The following is an 11,875-nucleotide window of genomic DNA, read 5'->3' on the forward strand; positions in this document are numbered from 1 at the left end:
ATGGATGGATGGATGGATGGATGTTGTTAGGTTGAAGAAACATCTTATACATCATCTTGTCATCATTTCTGTATGATCAGCAATGAATGTAAATACATATATACGTTATTTCTTATCTTCTAGCCACATACTCTTAGCTATTGTACCCTAAGTATGTGGTCAACAGATGCCTACTTAGATAAGTTTCTCACTTCCCTCTCTTGCGCCTCCCACTGACTATAAATAAAAGAGCCAAGGGGAACTACCCTTTGTAACACATTCTGCTGTAGTTTGCATTGCAGAGAGTGTGGGTACCCTTGCAAGTAAAACTGTAAAGTGTGTGTCTCGTAAATGTGGAGTTGGGGTGGAAATGCCGGGCGCTTTCCCCAACATAGAATTTGGTCCTTCGAGCCGGATCCGAGGATCCCCGAAGACGTCTCCAGTACGGCGAGAGAAGCGACACCGAAAACTGCCGGCAGTCACTCGAAGACGGGTGCAAGAAAGACCTGTGATGTGAATTCGTCATCAGGCTGGTGGTTAGAACTGCGCTCGACGTCTGGTGATGTCTGAAGGACCTCGGTGACGGAACAGAGACCACAATATACAGGTGAGAGATACGGCACCTTAGTGAGTAGGTGGCCAAGGCATGCGTATGGTTAAGTTTAGCCGAAATTAAACGGGAGAGAAAGTAGTTGTATGGTTAAGTTTAGCCGAAATTAAACGGGAGAGAAAGTAGGCGTTGTGGGACAGAGTGTACGGCGTTCTATGTGGATGTGTTTTTATAGGTTTTAGATTAACCTACATGATCCACCCTAAAAGCAACAATGTTAGGTTGAAGAAACTGTTAGTAATCATTTGTTATCATTTCTGTATAATCAGCAATATGTATATACGTTATTTTGTTTTCCTTTACCTTCATACTTTAGATTATATTAGTTTACACGTATCCTGAGCACGTGTTTAAATAGTTGTCCACCTGAGTAAAACCAGAACTTCTTCTTACTCTCACAGTCCTTTCTTTGTTCTCACTCCAAGACCCCTGCCCCCCATTGACTATAAATAAAGGTGCCAAGGGGAACCACCCTTTGTAACACATTCCTTTGTAGCCTAGCATGCAGAGAGTGTGGTTACCCTTGCGCAAGTAAAACTTTAAGTGTGTTGTCTCATAATTAATGGTGTGTACAGAGTTGGAGTGGAAAGCCTGACGCTTTCTCCAACATATGAGTTTTTTGAGGAAGCTACTCAGGAAGTTGATGATAAGAAGGCCTATGATGTCATCTACTTAGATTTCCAAAAGGCTTTTGATGTTGTCCCCCACAAGAGGCTCCTACTTAAACTCAAAGCGACTGGTATTTTAGGTACCGTAGCGACCTGGATTGATAACTGGTTAACAGATAGGAAACAGCGAGTAGTTATAAGAGGCACAATGTCACAGTGGGCTTGCGTTCATAGTGGGGTACCGCAGGGTTCGATTTTAGGACCACTATTGTTCCTAATTTACATAAATGATATGGATACCAATATATACAGTAAACTGGTGAAATTTGCAGATGACACCAAGGTGGGTGGTGTAGCAGATACTGAATTAGTGGCTCAGCAGCTACAGCGGGATCTTGATTTAATTAGTGACTGGGCCGATACCTGGCAGATGAAATTTAACGTCGATAAATGTAAGGTACTCCATCTAGGGAGCAGAAATATAAAGTACAGGTATTTCATGGGTGTCACTGAAATAAAGGTAGCTGATCATGAGAAAGACCTTGGTGTGTATGTTTATGCTTCCATGTCCCATTCTCGCCAGTGTGGGGAAGCAATAAAAAAGGCCAATAGGATGTTGGGGTATATCTCCAGGTGTGTGGAGTTTAAGTCAAGGGAGGTAATGCTAAGATTATACAATTCCTTGGTGAGACCTCACCTAGAATATTGTGTGCAGGTTTGGTCACCATATCTTAAAAAGGACATTGTGGCCTTAGAAAAGGTGCAGCGTAGGGCCACAAAAATGATTCCTGGTCTTAGAGGAATGTCATACGAGGAACGGTTACTTGAGCTAAATCTGTTCAGTCTCAAGCAAAGGAGATTGAGGGGGGACATGATCCAGGTATATAAGATTCTAACAGGTTTGGATGCTGTTCAACCAAATAGTTACTTCAGCATTAGTTTAAATACACGAACTCGTGGCCATAGGTGGAAATTAGCGGGAGAACATTTCAAGCTGGATTTAAGGAAGCACTTCTTTACGCAGCGTGTAGTCAGAGTATGGAATAGCCTTCCTGATAATGTAGTGCAAGCTGAATCCTTGGGTTCCTTTAAATCAGAGCTAGATAAGATTTTAACGACTCTGAGCTATTAGTTTAGTTCTCCCCAAGCGAGCTTGATGGGCCGAATGGCCTCCTCTCGTTTGTATAGTTCTTATGTTCTTATGTTCTTATGTTCTTATATAATTTGGTCCTTCGAGCCGGATCCGAGGACACCTGACGACATCGCCAGCACGCCGAGAGGAGCGACACTGAAGCCTGCCGACAGCCACTCGGAGACGGGTGCAAGAAAGACCTGAGACGTGAATTCGTCATCAGGCCGGTGGTTAGAACTGCGCTCGACGTCTGGTGATGTCTGACGGACCTCGGTGACGGAAAACAGGCACACGGGACAGGTGAGACAACAAGGTTATTTAGCGAAATAACCAGGTCAATTGACGTGGGTTAGGCTTAGCCGTAATTAAGCAGAAAAGGGGTTAGGCTTAGCCGTAATTAAGCGAAGTATGAACATGCATGTATTGTGTGAATGACTGGTCCTCTCATATATCTCGTACCAGTGAAATTCCACCCAGGACCTGTGTAATGCGCAGAAGGTAATAAAAAAAAAATGGGAAAGAATCAGAGTAAGAGGATTGAACTTGAGGGAGATGAGAAGTTTTTGGAAGGATATAAACCAGGTTCAGGACAAATAAGTAATTGGAGGTGGAGAAAAAAAACATGGATTTGAAGGGAAACTCCACACTCCAGATATCTTAAAATTACAAGGAAATTTAAAACTAGAAATGTTACAAACCTTGAAGAAAGGAAAATTGGAGAAAAGGAAGAAAGAATATAAGTATTCAGATAATTGGTTGGAACAAAGTAAGTTAAGAGATGTATGTAGAAAGCATAAAAAGGATGATAGAAAGGATAAATTAACTGCAGCCGCTCTAGTCACTTTAGATGATGAGACAGTAGCCAAAACAAAAAGTAGAGAAAATAGACCACCAACACCACCACTATTGCCTGCCCCTGTGCAACCCGTAGATAGAAGGGAAATAAAACAACCATCAGCTATGGGCACAATACCAAAGAAGCCATCAGCTCCTCCTTCTTCCCCCATTATAACTAGGAGTAGAGATCCTACGTTATACCCGGTGCGCGATCTACCTACTTCTAAGATTCGATGGCATCCGCGAAATGAAGGCATTGATATTGATAGTGAAGAGGAAGAAATAGAATTACAATGCCCCCTAGTGGAGGTGGCAAACCCTAATAGAGAGCCAGATGGAGGACCTGAAACAATGTTAGTCTATAGACCATGGACAGCTGAAGATAGAACGGCAGCATTAAAGGGAATACCTCCTGTTGATGAAGGGGTACCAGAATTTTGGACAGCAATATTGGAACTACAGAGCAGTTTCCACCTGAATGGTAGAGAAATGTTCCAATGTTTAAGACAGCTGTTCAACCATAAGTGGGGAAGAATAGCAGGAGACTTTACTGGTCATGGACCAGACAATCAACCACTTGCACATAATTCACAAGCTCTACAACAGAGTATGCAGCAATTACATGGAAGGATAGAGACAGTGTTTGCGAGACGAGCAGATTATGGCAGAATTGCACAATGCAAGCAAAAAGATGGAGAAGAGCCAGAGGATTTTATGGATAGGATGCGAGTGGTGTTTAGAGGGAATTCAGGAATTCCTCATAATGAGGAAAATGGAGGAGTTTATCAGCAACAGTTAAAACGTGCGTTCATCACAGGGCGAAAACCTGAACTGAAGAGATACATAGATAAACATTGGGTACATCAGAATACTGGTTCAGTACAGCAAGCCCTAGAATATGCCCAACACGCCCATACAGCACAAAAACAGAAATCAGACGCAGTGTTTGCTGCTAATGATACTGTTGCAATAATACATATGAATCCTCCGGGGAGGGGAGGGTTCAGAGGAAGGTCACGAGGCCGAGGAAGGGGGAGAGGTGCTTTTAGGAGCAATCAGCGAAATTTATTACAGCAAGATAACACTTGCTGGACATGCGGAAAACTTGGGCACTTAGCTAGGCAATGTAGAACCAAGTTTATAAACAACCCAAATTCCACAGAGAATCAATGACAATTAGCCTGTGAACTATCAAAGGAGCCAGATAAGCTGCAAAAACAGGATGAGACAGAAGAGATAGATTTGCAAGCAGTTTGCCAACTGCTAGCACTAAAACAACTTGAAGAACTACCAAAACGAAGGCTTATTATAAATGGGAAAATATATGAGTGCCTATTTGATACTGGAGCCTGTAGAACAGTGTTAACCACTAGCCCTCCAAGGGTCACCTTTTCCTCGTCCTCCATAAATATCCGAACTGCAGGAGGCCAAGCTGAGAGTCATCAATTGACAAATCCAGTTAGCATAAAAGATGAAGAAACAGAGTTAGAATGTCACGCCCAAGTGCTAATAAGCCCTTCATGTCCAGTCAATCTGTTTGGAAGGGATCTTATGATACAAATGGGTATTAGTGTGACTGCAACACCCACTGGCATGAAGGCCATAGTAGAAAAACAAACTTTCGTGATACATGGCATGTCAGCTCCACAGTATTATTGGTCCCTAGATCTGGGGGGGGGACAGCACAGACACGTGAAATATTGAGAAAAACTAGAGAAAAGCAGTCCCCTAAACAAACCCAGTTCATGCCTGGCGATGCCTTACACGTCACTATGTGGTACAAAGGCACCCCAGGACCAGATTATGCCTATGACAAAACGTTTCATGCCCTTCAAGACACTTGTATCACCTTACAACATATATATGTTAACTCCACTACTGGCTTTTCTGCTGCCTCAGTCATCTTATCTAATAAACAAGAGGCTGTGTTCAGAGGGGGAACACCACACGTATCTCTATCAAAACCACCTCAGATGCAGTGGAGGGATGCAGAGATGTTCTTACGAGATTCCATGCACAGTCACAATGACTACCTGGCTCCTGTTGGAGCTATGACAAAAAACACAATGTGTGGCGGTTTCCTTTGGGATGGAGAGTTCAAACCACTCTCACCACACACTTGCAGGACCCAACCTGACAAATTTTTCCAACCCTGGAGGAGGGATCATGTCCAGATCTAGATCGCCTCCCGGAAGGGTTGTGGTCGTCCTCCCCCACTGATGTAGGACTGGTAAAGGGGTTCCCACCTTACAAAGTAATTGTGAAATCAGAACACCTCCCGGTAGTTAGACAATACCCGTTAAAACCTGAGGCAGAGAAAGGTATAGCTCCTGTAGTGCAGGATATGTTGGCATCAGGAATATTGCGAGAGGCTCCTGAGGCCACTTGCAATACTCCTATCTTCCCCGTCCAGAAGGGACATACAGGGAAATGGCGCATGGTGCAGGATTTAAGACCAGTAAATGAAATAGTACAACATGCTGCACCAGATGCGCCTAATCCACACCTTTTGTTAAATTCCTTGTCCCCGGACAAGAAGTATTTTTCAGTAGTGGATCTGAGTAATGCTTTTTTCTCAGTACCACTACATCCTGATTCACAACACTTATTTGGTTTCACTTATAAAGGACATAAATACAAATACACTAGACTCTCTCAAGGGTTTTCAGAAAGTCCACATATATATACAATGGCACTACGGTATTCAATGAGTTCCTGTAAAGTACCGTCCCATAGTCAAGTGCTATTATATGTAGATGATATATTAATTGCTTCAGATACAAAACAGCATTGCAAGGAAGCCACACTGTTAGTGTTACAGCATTTGTATGATACAGGACATAAAGCATCAAAACAAAAATTACAGTATTGCAGAGAGGAAGTTATATATCTTGGACATAAACTATCCCAACAAAGTCGATCGTTATTAGAAACTAGAAAACAGGCAATACAAGAGGCACCAAAGCCAAAGACTAAACAGCAAATGATGTCCTTCTTAGGACTTTGCAATTATTGCAGGGAATGGTTACCTGATTATGCTGCACAAAAACAACCTGCCTTAAATGTTACAGATGTCTTGTTGATAGATAGTGATGTACTATGTGATGCACAGACTCATGCACCTAAAACAGAAATACAGAGCTGGATTAAGAGAGGAGCAATACAACAAGGGAAAACTTATTATATGAATGACAAGCCCATCCTACCAAAAAATGTATACAAGACAGCTGCCTTAGTGAGCCATGGAAACACCCATGTCTCAACAGGAGGGATGGTACATATTATTCAACAATACTTTTATACTATATATTTTTCTGATTATGCAAAACAATTTTGTCGAGCGTGCTTAATTTGCTGTAAACACAATGCACAAGGCAACATAAGGCCAAAACGTGGCCAGTTTCCCGCAGCTGAGTATCCATTTCAAATTGTACATATGGATTTCATTGAATTATCTTGGTCACAAGGGAAGAAGTGTTGTCTAGTCATTATAGACACCTTTTCTAAGTGGGTAGAAATATACCCTGTAAAACACTGTGATGCAATGACCGTTGCAAAATGTTTGGTAGGCCATTATTTCCCTACCTATGGCATACCTCATATTATAAGATCGGACAATGGGACTCATTTTGTAAATCAGACCATGTCCCTCTGCTCACAAGCACTAGGGTTTACGATAAAAAATCATTGTGCTTATCACCCCCAGAGCGCAGGCTTGGTAGAAAGAACTAATGGCACCATTAAAACAAGGCTCAGAAAGACAGTGGAAGAGACAAAAAGGCCGTGGCCAGAATGTTTGTCTCTAGTAAAATTATGGATGAGAATAACTCCCACTCCTGCAGGATTGACACCATTTGAAATAGTGTATGGTAGACCGTTTCCCTTAGCAACCGAAATGAGTGATATAGGAAAAGCAGACAGAGAAAATACGTTAGCCGATTGGATGCGTAAACTACTAACATCACAACAAAAACATAGCCCCAGTAGTCTGCCGGTAAATTCTGTTTCTGTTCAACAGGATAATCTGCAGCCAGGAGATTGGATCCTGGTCAAGGTCCTGTTGTGAAAGGATTGGAGCACACCTCGGTGGGACGGACCTTATCAAGTCCTCCTCACAACACCAACAGCGGTGAAAATAGCAGAGCGACCTTCCTGGATACATAAGAGTCACTGTAAGCCCATCAAGCCCGTATCAGAGACCTCTGTACCTTCGGAGTAGCAGTGGAAGTCCGCTACAAAGGCGCAGTAATCTATAGGATACTGACGTCTCAACCCGGTGAAGAAAACAGCTGATCTGCACTCCATTTAGAATGGCTCTGATTGGGTGGGGATGCGGTAAGGTGACTCTCGGTGTAATTCTCTTTATGGGAATTGTTGGTCTGCTTCTGCACTCACCAGAGCAGGTGCTTCATCCACCTAGATGGACACATGACGGCTCCCACCTGAGGCCTATCTCCACAAATGAGACCCATCCTTTCCTACAAAACTACTGGTATCGTTATGTTTATGATTCAGCAAAGAAAGACAATTTAACTAACTGTTATGTCTGTACACATATGTCCCTGGATCCCCATGCCGGTCCCTCATGGTTGGACTGGTTTCTCACTGGGTCCTGGTGGCAGTTACTGCTAAAATTCTCACTCCCCATTCTTGTTACATTATCATTTGCATGTTGTTGTTTCATTTGTATTATACCCTGCCTCCATTCCATGATACAACAAACTTTTAGTTCTGTTTTTCTGCTATACGCTGCAGAAGAACGGTTGGACTTTTTAAACTTGTCTAGCCCTCTTAATAATGATGATGATGCCATCTGAATGACGATTGTCCTGAAAGTGCTTTTGCAACTTGTATAATACTGATGCTTCTGATTATACTGTCATGATAAACAGGAGGGATTGTTAGGTTGAAGAAACTGTTATTAATTATTTGTTGTCATTTCTGTATAATCAGCAATGAGTGTAAATATGTATATACGTTATTTTGTTTTCCTTTATCTTCATACTTTAGATTATATTAGTTTACACGTATCCTGAGCACGTGTTTAAATAGTTGTCCACCTGAGGAAAACCAGAACTTCTTCTTACTCTTACAGTCCTTTCTTTGTTCTCACTCAAGACCCCTGCCCCTCATTGACTATAAAAAAAGGTGCCAAGGGGAACCACCCTTTGTAACACATTCCTTTGTAGCCTAGCATGCAGAGAGTGTGGTTACCCTTGCGCAAGTAAAACTTTAAGTGTGTTGTCTCGTAATTAATGGTGTGTGCAGAGTTGGAGTGGAAAGCCTGACGCTTTCTCCAACATATACTGTACTGTAGTTTGGTCCTGTGTGCAGAGTTGGAGTGGAAAGCCTGACGCTTTCTCCAACAACAGTGAAAGTCTGTACTCAACTCAAAAGCCTGGACTGCCACCTGACCGGACATTTCTCTGTGAGCTTTCATATGATGTTTCGTATTTTGTCACATAAACTGTGCTGTTTGTTTTTTGTATCCTGTGATATACCTTTCAGTAAAATATCTGAAATATTTACATAATGGTTACATTTGCCTTTTATTGTCTCATATATAATGTCTCATTTCATATACATGAAAGTTAATTCATACTTGGATGAGCATCAGACATTTTTTATACAAAGAATGAGGTACAGCTGTCATAGACCTGAACACCCAAATAGCCAAAGGTGCCTTGTAGGTTTGTAATGACAACCATGCACATAAACATTAAACTATATGCAAACCAGTGCTGGGCAGTAATGCGTAACTTAGTAAGGCGTTACTGTAATTTGATTCTTTTTTAGTAACGTAGTAACTTAATGCATTATAATTTTAAAATTAATAACTGCATTACAGTTACACTTTCAAGTAGCTTTACGTTACCGCTACGTTACCAATAAAATCAAGTGCTTTAACATCTATATTGTAAAAACAGAAATAATAATTGACAGTAACCTGACAGTGGCAGGCAGATGTCTGTTTGACAGTCGCACATGCGACGTCATTTACAGGAGACCTACATGCATGCGAAACCAGCTCAAACAAAAACAAAGTGAACATGGCGAGTGAGAAGTACGTGTTCAGTAGCTGGAATTCATCTCGGCTAAAGGCAAGAACATTTTTGTGAGTTGTACGTTATGTGGGGGTAAGAAATCATTGTCAACCTCAAAAAATTCAACATCTGAAAGGGCAGCACTGCGCAGTGAAATTAGTGGAGAAAATACCAGGTGAAGCGACTGATGAGCCCAATGCCAGTACATGTCCCACTCCTGCCAAGCAGCAGGCTGGATTTCTCCTGTCAAACACCAACTATAAGTGGAGAAGACCTAAACAAACTTGTGGCTGGGTATATTGTGGACAGAATGCTACTTATTTCCACTGTGGATTCTCCTTCCTTTTGTCACATAATTGAGAAATTACCTATTCTACACGTTTGCCTACCGCGTAGAAAAACATTTGCTGCCTACCTGGATAGAGAATATGCAACGATGGAAGCTAATTCAAAATCAAAATACTAGTTTGAGTAGATCACAACAATACTTATTATACTGTATATTGTTCATCCCATAAAAGGCAGATTATTGGACTATAGTAAATAGCCTGCACTTTCTCACTGGGTCCTGGTGGCAGTTACTGCTAAAATTCTCACTCCCCATTCTTGTTACATTATCATTTGCATGTTGTTGTTTCATTTGTATTATACCCTGCCTCCATTCCATGATACAACAAACTTTTAGTTCTGTTTTTCTGCTATACGCTGCAGAAGAACGGTTGGACTTTTTAAACTTGTCTAGCCCTCTTAATAATGATGATGATGTCATCTGAATGACTTATTTCCACTGTGGATTCTCCTTCCTTTTGTCACATAATTGAGAAATTACCTATTCTACACGTTTGCCTACCGCGTAGAAAAACATTTGCTGCCTACCTGGATAGAGAATATGCAACGATGGAAGCTAATTCAAAATCAAAATACTAGTTTGAGTAGATCACAACAATACTTATTATACTGTATATTGTTCATCCCATAAAAGGCAGATTATTGGACTATAGTAAATAGCCTGCACTGTAGCCTAAATAGTAAAATAACAAAATAAACATGTCTAATTGTACAGCTACAATACATTTTTTGTTTTCTTCAGGCTATCCAGACTCGTTTTGCATATGTGCACTTCTTGCTGTTGTCAGTTGTCCAGAATTCGAACTCCGATGGTTAAGGGATGAGTGTAGGAAACAGGAACTGAAGGAGCTTCTGATAGCAGAGTGTGACACAGTTGCTCCTGTAGCAGAAGAAAGTGCCAATGGGCACACAAAGTCAGCCATACCTGGTGATGGGATGGACTTTTTTGGTTTTGAACTCGAGTGTGAGGAGAGCTATTCTGCAGAAAAAGAAGTTATGGTGATGAGTATGTGCTTCCTCACCATGGACTGGGTGTCTGCAGGAATCCAAAGCGCTGCTGGACATTAACTCAAAGGCAGGACAGAACATTCCACACCCCACCGCAACGCTAGTCTCAGTTCCAGTACAGAAGCCACTCTTGTTCATGTTTTAATCCAGCCCTGTAATCGTGTCCATATTTTTGTGTTCATCAAATTGTTTTCACAAAAATAAAGTGTGTCTTTTAATAAGGTTGTGCCCTTTTCTAAATGACCAGGCCAGATGGCAAAAGCTGAAAAAAGCATTTTACTATTTTCCAGTTTTCTTTAGTTTCAAAGAACAAAAACCGAAGTTAGTATAGGCTGGGAGAAGACGCCTAAGTAGCTGCCTAGCGCCCCCTGGCCTGCTGACCTCAAATCATTCAAAAAGGGGCAGAGAGTGAAGAGCAGGTTGAAGATTAAGCTGCTGAGGGTACCGGGTAGTTTTGGGTTCAGATCTAATCTGTTTCTAAGGAAATAAGGCTAATTGTTTATGAATCTAATCATTTACGAATGACTATTACCTGCTCTGCTACAGTTTGATGAAGTCTGCGGCGTCGGATGGGGGGGACTGAATTTTCCCCGGCTGGGGGTGAGGATTGCATTGTATATCGTAACATTGCTCGGCACGAATGCAATAATCACATCATGAAAGGATGCGACATAGGAGAGATTTCAAATTAATATATTTTTCATCAGTTAAAATAAGAGCAACAGTGGTTATGGTACAGTCTCACAACTTAACTAGTTAAAAGATAACTCCATAATCCACAGGATAAAATGATGCTCATACAATGCAACATTCAACATGGGGTAGTAAAGTGATATGTGGCAGAGTGAAGTATGATGTGGAGCAGTGGTGAGAATGCAGAGAACGCTGCAGCAGTATTAACAAATGAATAAGATGCTCATTTTTATCAGACCGCATGTTGTTCTTTAATGTTTTGTCCAAAATGTTCCTACAGTTGCACTGCACCATTTCAAAATGTGCAAACTATTTCACGGTATCTTTTCTTTATATTCTACATTTATGCATCCGAAAATTTTTCTATAATTGTTTGTGCAAATGTTTCATGGTTATTTTGCTCACATACAGTCTTTATAAATGAGGCCCCTAGTTCCTGGTTCCAGGTTCCAGGGCGGTCTCAATGTAACGTTACCTGTTCAACGCAAAATCACACCTGCTAAAATGGGTATTTATGATTTCTCCACAGGACACAAAACATATCCATTTGTCATACAAAACTGCAACAAATTAAGTTCTGTTAGTACTAGGCCCGTAAGTCCCAGTTCTTTGGGTG

This window comes from Brienomyrus brachyistius, unplaced genomic scaffold, assembly GCF_023856365.1.
Source record: "Brienomyrus brachyistius isolate T26 unplaced genomic scaffold, BBRACH_0.4 scaffold38, whole genome shotgun sequence".
In the NCBI taxonomy this organism is placed as follows: domain Eukaryota; kingdom Metazoa; phylum Chordata; class Actinopteri; order Osteoglossiformes; family Mormyridae; genus Brienomyrus; species Brienomyrus brachyistius.